We start from the raw sequence: 11,277 nt of genomic DNA, 5'->3' as shown, positions 1-11,277 counted from the left end.
CACTCATACAAGCCAGTGCTTTTCCCACTTGATCTACAGATCACAGACACGTGAGGATTATGCAAAAGAACAAGAACAAAGCTTTATTATAAGTTTCACATCGAAACAGGGTCCACACGAGGCCCAGCCTGGGAGGAGGTGGACACTGATGGCCTCGCCACAAAATTATTGGCTCAGGCCAACTTCCTCCTCTTAAACCCCAAGGTAATGAATCGTGACCCGGAGGAGAATGACTTGGTCGATGGCCCAGCGGTTTGTTGTCCAGCCAAGCGCTTGGCAGGTGATGAGGGGGCCCTAAGAGCAAGGCTGCACCTTGCTGTGCCCACTGCGGAGCTGGGGCTGATAGTAGTAGAGGCCGGAACCGACACACCCCTAAAGTCAGTCTTGGCTGGCCATGGGTTGCGCCCTCCGCTGGAAGTAGGGGGGCCCTGCCTGGGTGCGCCCACGGGGATGTGACCTAAGATGGGCCCTCCCGTAACACTGAGAGCTGCAAACATGCAGCTCAGATCTCGGGCAGCTGCTCTGCTCCCAAAACCCAGCTGTGTGCTGGCATGGGTGCCCACGGTGGAACTTGTGGATGATGAACCCACAGAAGATGTTTGTGCGGGGCCGCCCGAAGCTGGGGGGCCTGGAGCAGAGGCAAAGGCTGAAGCTTTCCTTTTCCTATGCTGGGGAGAGCTGCCACAGGCGGTGGTTCCTCGCTGCTGCCAATCAGGGCCCCCAGGGATGTGACTTAAGATGGAGGCAGTAGTGCCTCCAAACCCAGGCTTCTTCTTAGGGCTGGGTCCCGTGGTCACCATGGGGTGGCTCTGGTGAGGAGGGCCCCAGGAGTTCAGGCCCACGCTGCCCCCTTTGCTGTGTGTGGTGCTCGGGGGTCCCCTCGTTGCTGTTGTAAGGCTGAGAGCTGCAAACATGCAGCTCAGATCTCGGGCAGCCGCTCTGCTCCCAAAACCCAGCTGTGTGCTGGCATGGGTGCCCACGGTGGAATTTGTAAATGATGAACACCCAGAAGATGCTTGTGCGGGGCCGTCCGAAGCTGCGGGGCCTGGAGCAGAGGCAAAGCCTGGAGCTTTCCGCTTCCTATGCTGGGGAGAGCTGCCACAGGCGGTGGTTCCTCGCTGCTGCCAATCAGGGGCCCCAGAGATGGGCTGGGTAGTGGCTCCAGGCTGCAGAGGAAATCTCAGAGTTTGGGTGCGGGACCTGAGTGCAAGCAAGCTGGTGGTGACTGTGACTGAGGATGTGCTGTCACTGGGGGGCGTCTGCCGGGCCTGGGTCGAGGAGAAGAGGCTCCCACTGGAGCCAGGGGCGGACCCCAAGAGGAGAGGATGGGAGGGTGGAGTGGTGTCCATGGGGGTGACCTCAGGGTCAGAAGCGGCCTGGGGTGCCAGGCCCGCAGATGTGCCGGGTGAGGGTCTGGAACTGACAGTACACGTAACGGGCAGGCTTGGGGAGGGGGCAGTAGGGCTGGTGACGGGAGGGAGGTTCTGTGGGGTGAAGACAGGAGAGTCCACACACATGGGTTTCCTATGCTGGGGAGAAATGCCCAGGTCCCCGATGGCATAGGTCTCACCCCGCAGCGCACTGTTGATGCGCCTGAAGGCTGCTTGCTTCTCTGAGTCTAGGTCTTCAGCGGTGACCCGGAAACCCGGCTCAGGGGCTGGGGGCAGCCTCAGAGGCTCCCCTCGCCGGTGCGGCAGCAGAGGAATCCTGCGTTTTCGGGGCCTGGGACTGTCAGATGTGCGGGAGCCCTTCCTCCAGGGTCCTTTCTGCCCTCTTGCTGTCTCTGCATTTTTGTCAGGCTGGCTTTTCCTCCGGGAAACCACCGGAGCTGCAGAGGGCGATGGAGGGCCCTCCTCGCCCCCTGTCTTTGTAGACTTCTGGGGCAGCCCTTGCGGTATAGCGGGACCCCTCCTTCTTTCCACTGGCAGGAAACCTCGGGTGGAGCTATATGAGCTCGTGATGGCGTTTCTTTGGGGGCAGGAGCTCATACAAGAGGTCTGCTGTTTCCTGGCGGATCTGTCCTCTGCCCACTTGGCGTGGAGGTCTCTCTGCAGAGGTCCAGACCTGGGCACGAAGAAAGAGCCCCCCAGGGGCCTAAATGCAGATCGTGCGTCCCCGGTGTCATTGGGGCCGCTTCTCTGGTCATCGTTCCTCACTGTGACTGTGGGGACTTCCTCCTGCTTGGCCATCCCTTGCCCCCTCTCTCCCAGGGCCCTCAACACCGTCTTCTCGGTGCTGTAGTTCGGGACACAGCTGGGTGTCATGGCCGGCACTGGCTGCCCCTGCGCCACACTGGCAGTGACTGTGTCCACTGCGGACGCTGAGCTGCGGGACGTCGTGGAGGTGCGAGCACCCATCACTGCCTTCTTCCGATGGCCTCGCCTGAAGATGGAGATAAGGATCCCCATAAGGAGTGCAGCGTCTGCGGGATGGTAGAATGGGGTCTCAGAGACTCTGTGGCAAAGCGCAGATGCAGAGTCACTGGACACTTGTGGGCTGGCCTGCGAGTGGATAGCCGGCCATAGACAGCTGGGTGGCCCGGGCCGGCCACGGGAAGTCGGTGGGCGCGGGGAGCGGGCTGGGGGCAGCCGAGCCCTCCTGGCAGGTGCTGGTCCCCCAGTGCCCGGGGCGGGGGTGAGGGGCAGGGCCTACCTAAGTAACTGCTCCTAGAGAACTTAGGTGAGGTCGGTCCGTGGATACAGAGCTGGGCTCTGAGCACTCTCCTTCAGCTGCCAACTCGGCCAAAAGTGGAGTGCGCTCTCTTTGGCCTGTTGCCTTTTTATACTCTGAAACCTGTGAGCGAACAATGGGCGTGCGTTGGTGGGGCGCAACAATTTAGGGAGGGGTGGCGCATGCGCAGAGTACACGTCAGGCCCTGGGGCGCACAGGTGAGGATGCGCGCCCCTGGACCGTCTAGCGCTTCTGAATCTCCCCAGGGGTCTGAGGGCTGGAGGTGTTTGCCTTGAGGGTGATGAGCTTCTTGGCAGGACAGCTGGCCCTTCTCCCCTGGCCGCGCCCCAGTGCTGTCGGGGTAACTAACTGTACTGGACGGGATCCCCGCCCAGCAACGTGGAGCAAGGTTGCTGGCTGTGCAGCTCCCACAAGAGGCGGCAGCTTTGGCAGCAGCGCCTCTGCGTTCCCCTGGCGCCACTGGAGGGGAGAGCCGCTAAGAACGGAAGTGCCCACACCATCCAGATCCTGCTGGGGTGACACCTGAAGTGGTGGCCAGGGCTGGCTGAGAGGGCCATACTTACCATATGACCCAAAAACCCACTCCTAGGCAGTTAACCAAGAGAAAAACTTTTCACAAAACACAAATGTGAATGTTTTAGCTATCTTGTCCACAATTCCTAAATATAGGACTATTGAGGTTATCCAATTTTCTTGAGTTTGTCATTTTTTAATTGTTCTTGGAATAACACTATGTATACGTATTGTTTCACAGTCTAGAGTTAATATTTTACCAATTAAATAAAATTCAGAAGGCTTACATCCATATAGATTCTTTTACCTTCCACTCTTTGTTATAGCTGTCATATGTGTCACCTTTATATGACTTCAACGCCACCCTCTGAGACTGTGGTATCCTTTTTTCATACATATACAGGGAACTCCCTGGCGGTCCAGTGGTTAGGACTCAACACTTTCACTGCTGGGGCCCCGGCTTCAGTCCCTGGTAGGGGAACTAAGATCCCGCAGGCCACGCAGGCGTGGCCAAAAAAAAAAAAAGTCATACATATATAAAATAATGTAAGAGGATAATTTTTCCAGATACTTGCCATTTTTGTTGCCCTTCCTTTGTTCCTGAAGTTGCAAGCTTACTTCTTTCTTGTGTCATTTCACTTCAGCCTGAAGAAGTTCCTTTCATGTAATGTTTTTATAGCAAATTGTCTGGTGATGAATTCTCTTAGTTTTCTCTCATCTCCATCAGACTTCATTTTGGCTTTTGTTTGGCTTTCAGTCTTTAAGGATATCCTTGCTTTAAGGATATCATATCCTGGTTTGGTCTTTTCCTTTAATACTTTAAAGATGTTATTCCATTCTTTTCTGGTCTCTGTTTTCTGATGAGAAATCACAGTCCTTCAAGTTGACATTCTGTGATGTATAACAGGTCGGTTTCCTTGACTGCTTTCAAGATTATTCTTCACCTTGGCTTTTTTATCAGATTGTGTGTCAGGGTGAGGCTTTCTGAGCTTAGGTCTGTGTCTCGAAATCAGTGCCGTTTTCAACTATTCTTTTCCTCATATATTTTCTTCTGCACCTTTCCTTCAGACCCTCCAACGGCACAAAAGGTAGAACTTGCAATATTGTTTCACATGTCTCTGAGACTTAATTTTTGTTCAGTCATGTATCCTCTTTGTTTTTCAGATTGTGCCATTTCTATTGATCCATAAGTTTTCTGAATCTTTCCTCTGTTTTCTCTGTTCTGTTATTCAGCCCATCCAGTGAATGTTTGCTTTTGGATATTGCATGTTAAGTTCTAAACTTTCCATTTGCTTCTTTTTCATAGTTTGTACTTCTCACTGAAGAACTTCTTTCCATTAATTTCAAGAGGATTTACCTTTAACTCATGGAGCATGGTTGTAATGGATGCTTTGTCTGCTAATTCCTCCATGTGGGTTATTTCAGGGCTGGGTCTGTTGATTGCATTTTTCTCTTGAGAATTTGTCACATTTTCCTAGTTCTTTGTATGCTCCGTTGTGTGATTTTGGGTGGTATCCTGGAAAGTTTGCCTATTATGTTTCGAGACTCTGGTTCCTATTAAAATCCTCGGGAGATTGATACTTTTCCTTTTTCTGTGGTTTTTATTAAGCAATTCATGAACCTATGGTCAAACAGGTATTGTGCCTTGTCTTCTGAGTTGTTCCAGTCTTGGTGCAGTTTTCAGGACACTGCTGTGCTGTTTGTGTCCACATGGTGCACGTACCACTCAGGGGTTAATCTCGGAATTGAGTGGCAGTTTATACTGTAGTTCACTTCCGCAAGCCTCTATTCTGCCTCGTTGGCTCTGTCTGTGCATGAGGCTCAGGGGGATCCCAGGACTTATGTGGGCTCGTACACAGACCTAAATAATCTCCTCCTATAGCTCTCTCCTCTTTGGAATTCTACCCACATTCTCAGGCTTCAGGGGCCCCTCCTACATGTTCCTTAAAGTGTTTAAGCCGCCATGCTGTCATGCAGTTCCCTATGACCAGGTTGACCTTTCAGGTGAAATAGCAAGAGAAAAGAAAGGAAAATAATGGCATGCCCCCACACTCTTCAGACAATAGGAGCCTCTTAACCTGTTCCTTTGTCCAGAGACACAGGCCATTTCTCAGTGAAGGCCTCTGCCATCACTGAGGTTGCAGGGGAGATGTGGTAACTGGGGAGAAAAAGACCAATGGGGATGACCCCCCTCACTCCTCAACATCCAAGCCCCCCACTTTCTCACTTGTCTGGCTAGAAATAAAAGGTTGATCCCATGGTTTTAACTTTCAGCTGTTGCTGGACTTTGCGTGCCTTGCGTAAGCTGGGAGACAGAGGCAGGAAAAAAACCCACCATAATCACCCTGTTACGGGCTGTTATTCAACTTTGGACTTCCAGGCCCCATCTGCCTGTTAGCGTTCACTTCTTAGAGTTTCAAGTGCATGCTGTTTGTCCTCTATCTTGCTCCATGCGGCTCTCAAGCCCTCGTAATATGACCACAGTTCTCGTGCCACATGTAAACATTCGAACACTTTGCAGATACTGAATTAAAAATCTATTATTTACATTGACTCCACCATTTTTATTTTCCTGGTGTGTTCATTAGAAAATTCAAAATTACATATGTGCCTGGCATTATGTATTTTTTGGTGAGCAGTGATCCAGAGGATGGAAATGTATGCCTCCTTCGACTCCTTCAACTTAACCCCACTCTGGGGCAATGTCCCAGCCAGGCAGAAACTGCAGGTGGAGCTGGAGACCTTGAAGAGTTTGGCTATACTTCCAGCTCAGCCCAAAGCCCAAGGATGATTCTGGACTTTCATTCTGACTCGTGCATTTCAGATCTTTCTGGGTTTGGACCTGGTATATATGTCCCTCCCAGCCCGCCCTGCCTGCCCCTTCAGTTGTCACCCCAGCAGGATCCGGTTGGCTTGGGCACTTCTGCGTTTTTTTTCTTTTTTTTGCACTTCTGTTCTTAGTGGCTCTCTCCTCCAATGTTACCAGGTGGGAGGGCAGGTGGACGCACAGGCGCTGACGCCAAATCTGCCACCTCGGGCGGCGGCTGCTGAGCCAGGTACCCTGCTCTCCAGCTTTCCTGCTCTGGTGGCCGGGGACCCATCCTGTACAGTTAGAGCCGGCCGGGGGAGAAGGGGCAGCTGCCCTGCCAAGAAGCTCATCACCCTCAAGGCAAACACCTCCAGCCCTCAGACCCCCGGGGAGATTCAGAAGCGCTAGACGGTCCAGGGGCGCGCATCCTCACCTGTGCGCCCCAGGGCCTGACGTGTACTCTGCGCATGCGCCACCCCTCCCTAAACTTTTGCGCCCCGCCAACGCACGCCCATTGTTCGCTCACAGGTTCCAGAGCTGCATCCCAGCAACAGGCCAAAGAGAGCGCACTCCGATTTTGGCCGAGTTGGCAGCTGAAGGAGAGTGCTCGGAGCCCAGCTCTCTATCCAAGGACCGACCTCACCCAAGTTCTCTAGGGGCAGTTACTTAGGTAGGCCCTGCCCCTCACCCCCGCCCCGGGCACTGGGGGATCAGCACCTGCCAGGAGGGTTCATCTGCCCCCGGCCCGCTCCCCACGCCCACCAACTTACCGTGGCCGGCCCGGGTCACCCAGCTGTCTATGGCCGGCTACCCACTCGCAGGCCAGCCCACAAGTGTCCAGTGACTCTGCATCTGCGCTTTGCCACAGAGTCTCTGAGGCCACATTCTACCATCCCGCAGACCCTGCGCTCCTTTCTGGGGGTCCTTATCTCCATCTGCAGGCGAGGCCATCGGAAGAAGGCAGTGATGGGTGCTCGCACCTCCACGATGTCCCGCAGCTCAGTGTCCGCAGTGGACACAGTCACTGTCAGTGTGGCGCGGGGGCAGCCAGTGCCGGCCACGACACCCAGCTGTGTCCCGAACTACAGCACCGAGAAGACGGTGTTGAGGGCCCTGGGAGAGAGCGGGCAAGGGATGGCCAAGCAGGAGGAAGTCCCCACAGTCACAGGGAGGAACGAAGACCAGAGAAGCGGCCCCGATGACACCGGGGGCGCACGATCTGCATTTAGGCCCCTGGGAGGCTCTTTCTTCGTGCCCAGGCCTGGACCTCTGCAGAGAGACCTCCACGCCAAGTGGGCAGAAGACAGATCCACCAGGAAACTGTAGACCACTTGTATGAGCTCCTGCCCCCAAAGAAACGCCATCACGAGCTCATATAGCTCCACCCGAGGTTTCCCGCCAGTGAAGAGAAGGAGGGGTCCCGCCATACCGCAAGGGCTGCCCCAGAAGTCTGCAAAGAAAGGGAGCGAGGAGGGCCCTCCGTCGCCCTCTGCAGCTCCGGTGGTTTCCCGGAGGAAAAGCCAGCCTGACAAAGATGCAGAGGCAGCAAGAGGGCAGAAAGGGCCCTGGAGGAAGGGCTCCCGCACATCTGACAGTCCCAGGCCCCGAAAACGCAGGATTCCTCTGCTGCCGCACCGGCGAGGGGAGCCTCTGAGGCTGCCCCCAGGCCCTGAGCTGGGTTTCCCTGTCGCCACTGAAGACCTAGACTCCGAGAAGGAAGCAGCGTTCCGGCACATCAACAGTGCGCTGCAGGGTGAGACCTAGGCCATTGGGGACCTGGGCGCCATGCAGCCTTCCTGTCCCTTTCTGCTGCCTGCCGCAGGGGCTGCTTCTCCGCAGAAAATGTTTCATAGTTATTTCTATTTTAATATGATCATGGTACATTAAAATGTATTAGTGCTTGCCTGTGAACACTAAGGTCACTTGACTTGTAATTGTCTATGTTGTTCTATATTTTTGTGACTAAAGGCATTACTTGGGGGAATGAAAAGAATATCTTGAAGCGATTTTGGCTTTTGATCTGCCACTAACTCCTATTTAACCTTAATTCAGGCGTCGGATTCTTTGACCCAAGGAAACAGAATAGTATAAAAAGAAAGAATGTGAGTGTCAGATGGTGGCAGTGATTAAGTATAGCAAGAGACGCCTTTGCAAAAGTTACTCTTGGTCCCAGAAGACTCTCACTTAGCTGTGTGACCGTGGGCAAGTCACTTCACCTAAATCTCTGAATTATAGGGCTGTGCTGATGATTTAAAAGTGACTGAGCACGGTGGACACTCGGAAATCCTGGGTTCTCAATAAAGCCACTGCCCTGCTCTTTGGTCCTTTGGGATTACTATATTAGTAAAATTTATACTTGACAGTAATTTTAGCTTAAAGTTTATTTTGTCTATTTCATCTCAGGCTTTTGGCTAAGATCAAGTGTAGTATCTGTTCTTGTCAATTTAAATAGCAAGAGAAAAGAAAGGAAAATAACGGGCATGCCCCCACACTCTTCAAACAATAGGAGTCTCTTAACCTGTTCCTTTGTCCAGAGACACAGGCCACTTCTCAGTGAAGGCCTCTGCCATCACTGAGGTTGCAGGGGAGATGTGGTAACTGGGGAGAAAAAGACCAATGGGGATGACCCCCTCACTCCTCAACATCCAAGCCCCCCACTTTCTCACCTGTCTGGCTAGAAATAAAAGGTTGATCCCATGGTTTTAACTTTCAGCTGTTGCTGGACTTTGCGTGCCTTGCGTAAGCTGGGAGACAGAGGCAGGAAAAAAACCCACCATAATCACCCTGTTACGGGCTGTTATTCAACTTTGGACTTCCAGGCCCCATCTGCCTGTTAGCGTTCACTTCTTAGAGTTTCAAGTGCATGCTGTTTGTCTTCTATCTTGCTCCATGCGGCTCTCAAGCCCTCGTAATATGACCACAGTTCTCGTGCCACATGTAAACATTCGAACACTTTGCAGATACTGAATTAAAAATCTATTATTTACATTGACTCCACCATTTTTATTTTCCTGGTGTGTTCATTAGAAAATTCAAAACTACATATGTGCCTGGCATTATGTATTTTTTGGTGAGCAGTGATCCAGAGGATGGAAATGTATGCCTCCTTCGACTCCTTCAACTTAACCGCACTCTGGGGCAATGTCCCAGCCAGGCAGAAACTGCAGTGTGTCTTGGAGAAGGTCTTTTGCATTGAGATAGTAGGATGCTCTTTTAGCTTCAAGAACTTGGATGTTGTTGAGTTTAACCTGGTATAAGTTCAAATTAGAGTGTTTTAATTTTAGGATGTTAAAGGTAATCCCCATGGTAAACACAAAGAAAAGAGCTATAGAATATTCCCAAAAGGAAGTGAGAAAGTAATTTAAATATTGTATTGTAAGAAATCAGCTAAACACACACAACGAAAGAGAGGAATGCAGGAAATGAGGGGCAAAAAAGCTTTGGGCAGATGGAAAAGAAACAGCACAATAGCAGAAATAAGTCTTTTTTTTGTCAGCAATTACTTTAAATGTAAATGCATTAAACTCTCCAATCAAAATACAGAGATTGGCGGAATAGGTAAAAACATATGATCCAACTATATGCTGTCTACAAGAGACTTACTTGAGATCAAAAGACTCAAGCAGGTTGAAAGTTAAAGGATAGAAAAGGGAATTCCAAACTCAGCGAGAAAACTCAAATAGTAACCAAGAGAGCAGGAGTGTCTATACCAATATCAGACAAAATAGACTTTGAATTTAAAATGGATCAAAGAGTTAAATATAAGAGCTAAACTATACAAATTTCTGAAGAAAAAAAGGGATAAATCTTCATAGTCTTGGATTTGGCAATGAACTCTTAAATATGATAGCAAAGGCACAGACAACAAAAGGAAAAAGAAATTGGACTTTATCAAAATTAAAATCCTTTGTGTTTCAAAGAACACCATCAAGAAAGACATAATACAACCTTCAGAATGAAGGAAAATGTTTGCAAGTCATATATCTGATAAAGCCTAGTATTCAGAATATGTAAAGAACACTGGCAACTCAACAATAAAATGTCAAATAACCAAATTTTAAAAACGAGAAAAAGAATCTGCACAGATACTGCTCCAAAGAAGACACAAATTGCCAATAAGCACATGAAAACATGTGCAAAATTATAAGTCAAAATTATGCAAACTGAAACCACAGTGAGACACCACTTCATACCCACTATTGTGCCATATAATTTTTTTAAAAACAAGCACTTTCAATCATTGCTGGTGCAAATACGAAAAAGAAAATAGTTTGGCCGTTCCTCAAAAAGTTCAACACAGAGATACAATATGGCCCAGGAACTCCACTCCCAGGTATATGTCCAGGAGAAATAAAAAACATACGTTCACACAAAAACTTGTACATGAGTGTTATATTGTCGTATCATTATTCATAATGGCCAAAGAGTGGAAACAACCCAACTATTCGCCAACTGAGGAATGGAAAAATAAAATGTGTTATATCCATACAATGAATATTATTCAGCCATTAAAAGGGTGAAGGACAGATACATGCTACAACCTGGATGCACCTTGAATACATTTTGCTTACTGCAAAAGTCAGACACAGAAGTCCGCACATTGTGTGGTTCTATTCATATGAAAGGTCCAGCATAGGAAAATCAATAGAGACAGAAAGACCCAGGGCTGGGGTGAAAGGGGTGGACAGAATGAGAATGACTGATACTAGGTATGAGGTTTCTCTTGGGGATGATGAAAATGTACTGGAATTAGAGATGTTGATTGCAAAACCTGAGTACACTAAAAGCAGCTGAATCACACAGTTAAAAAAAATGTGAATTATATCTCAATCAAAAGATAATATGACAACCTTTTTATAGTCATTACTCTTGATCAGTTTCAGGATGGAATTCTCACAGTGACTTCAATGGAGTGGCTTGTATGGGATGATATTTGAGGCTCAACCCTTTGGGACTAGATGTTCATTTTGAGCTGTTGAATGACGGTGAGGGCCAGCCAGTATATTTTCTTCACGGAGGATCAATCCCCATATGGTATCCTTGGTTTGAATCCTTGTCTTTTTCTCTTCATATTCCTGAAACAAGCTCCTAGGAAATACATTCACAATAGTGAGAGGTGTTGACATCTTCCTGGCAAAAGTCTTATTCACAGGTGAAACTTCAGAGCTCCTTATTACTAGCTGCCCGGGGAGTCCTCTGAATCAAAGTAGGGCTTATGAAGATGGACCTTGCATTTTAGCGTGCACTTAAAATACCCAACAGGC

The 11,277-nt window shown here is 49.7% G+C and overlaps 1 protein-coding gene and 2 pseudogenes across 3 annotated transcripts in view; 2 read left to right on the top strand and 1 right to left on the bottom strand.

The window, feature by feature from the left end:
- LOC149749737 (UDP-N-acetylglucosamine--peptide N-acetylglucosaminyltransferase 110 kDa subunit-like) overlaps positions 1 to 11,277 on the bottom strand; it is a 78,086-nt gene that overhangs the window by 10,309 nt on the left and 56,500 nt on the right. The window contains exons 8-9 of one of the 3 annotated variants that reach the window (XM_089908498.1): positions 10,864 to 11,101; positions 7,664 to 9,261 (exon numbers count right to left, since the gene is read on the bottom strand). The exons of 1 other annotated variant lie outside the window; for it this stretch is intronic. The gene's annotated coding sequence lies outside the window, so the exon portion shown is untranslated. Of the gene's footprint in view, positions 1 to 7,663; positions 9,262 to 10,839; positions 11,102 to 11,277 lie in introns of those variants that run through there. One more of the 3 variants, XM_089908497.1, reaches the window with a different exon arrangement.
- LOC149749738 (putative POM121-like protein 1) lies at positions 7,001 to 8,802 on the top strand (annotated as a pseudogene).
- Positions 8,405 to 8,510, top strand: LOC149749739 (U2 spliceosomal RNA; annotated as a pseudogene).

Source organism: Delphinapterus leucas, chromosome 3 (assembly GCF_059928025.1).
Source record: "Delphinapterus leucas isolate spDelLeu-1000000601 "Yukka" chromosome 3, BTC_Dleu_Yukka2, whole genome shotgun sequence".
NCBI lineage: Eukaryota > Metazoa > Chordata > Mammalia > Artiodactyla > Monodontidae > Delphinapterus > Delphinapterus leucas.
The sequence above is the reverse complement of the archived record's forward strand: the minus strand, read 5'-3'. Positions and strand labels throughout refer to the sequence as shown.